Source organism: Mandrillus leucophaeus, unplaced genomic scaffold (genome assembly GCF_000951045.1).
Source record: "Mandrillus leucophaeus isolate KB7577 unplaced genomic scaffold, Mleu.le_1.0 Scaffold541, whole genome shotgun sequence".
NCBI classification, from domain to species: Eukaryota; Metazoa; Chordata; class Mammalia; order Primates; family Cercopithecidae; genus Mandrillus; species Mandrillus leucophaeus.
In genome coordinates this window covers 214659-215719 of record NW_012105820.1, presented here as the reverse complement: position 1 = coordinate 215719, position 1061 = coordinate 214659, and the positions used below count along the sequence as shown (strand labels likewise).

The window sequence follows — 1061 nt, the reverse complement described above, 5'->3', positions numbered from 1 at the left end:
TCCCAGCTACTTGGGAGGCTGAGGCAGAAATCACTTGAACCTGGGAAGTGGAGGTTGCAGTGAGCTGAGATTGCACCACTGAACTCCAGCCTGGGCAACATGGTGAGACTCTGTCTCAAAATAAATAAATAAATAAGCTGGGCACTTGTGTCAAACTTGGGCTCCTCTGCTGCCCAGGACACTGCCACTGCATGATTCCGGGGATAACATTCACATAGTCTAGATGGTGCCTCCTAGAGTTGTGTGCAAACAATGGGGGCTGTTAACCCCATACTCTGCAAGCCTCGCACACCTGGCCCTCATTCAGTGCTAGTCATAACTTGCAGATTTCAGGCCATGTTCTGCAATGAAAGTGTGAGCCGCACTCCCCAAGGATCTACCTCAGCCCAGGAATCATTCACTCTGGAGGAAGCGCTGTACTTTACTGTCTAGCTGTATGCTTTTAGGCCGACTGCAGATCTTATCTGACACAGGCAGAAGACAGCTTTCTTTCACAGAGGTGGCATGAGGCATAAAGGAGTCAAAACACTTTCACAAAACAGCACCCTGGGCCGGGCACAGTGGCTCACGCCTGTAATCCCAGCACTTTGGGAGGCTGAGGTGGGTGGATCACAAGGTCAGGAGTTCGAGACCAGCCTGACCAACATGGCGAAACCCCATCTTCACTAAAAATACAAAAATTACCGCCTGGGCACGGTGGCTCACGCCTGTAATCCCAGCACTTTGGGAGGCCGAGACAGGTGGATCACGAGGTCAGAATATCAAGACCATCCTGGCTAACACGGTGAAATCCCGTCTCTACTAAAAATACACACACACAAAAAAAAGGCTGGGCACAGTGGCTCACGCCTGTAATCCCAGCACTTTGGGAGGCTGAGGCAGGCGGATTACAAGGTCAGGAGATCGAGACCATCCTGGTTAACACAGTGAAATCCGTGTCTACTAAAAAATACAAAAAATTAGCCGGGCGTAGTGGTGAGTGCCTATAGTCCCAGCTACTTGGGATGCTGGGGCAGGAGAATGGTGTGAACCCAGGAGGCGGAGGTTACAGTGAGCCGAGA

The 1061-nt window shown here is 51.2% G+C and overlaps 1 long non-coding RNA gene across 1 annotated transcript in view; it reads left to right on the top strand.

Annotated features, from left to right (window-relative positions):
* The window catches only part of LOC105552017, a 31764-nt gene that overhangs the window by 1236 nt on the left and 29467 nt on the right, over nt 1–1061 (top strand). The gene's annotated exons all lie outside the window — the stretch shown is intronic.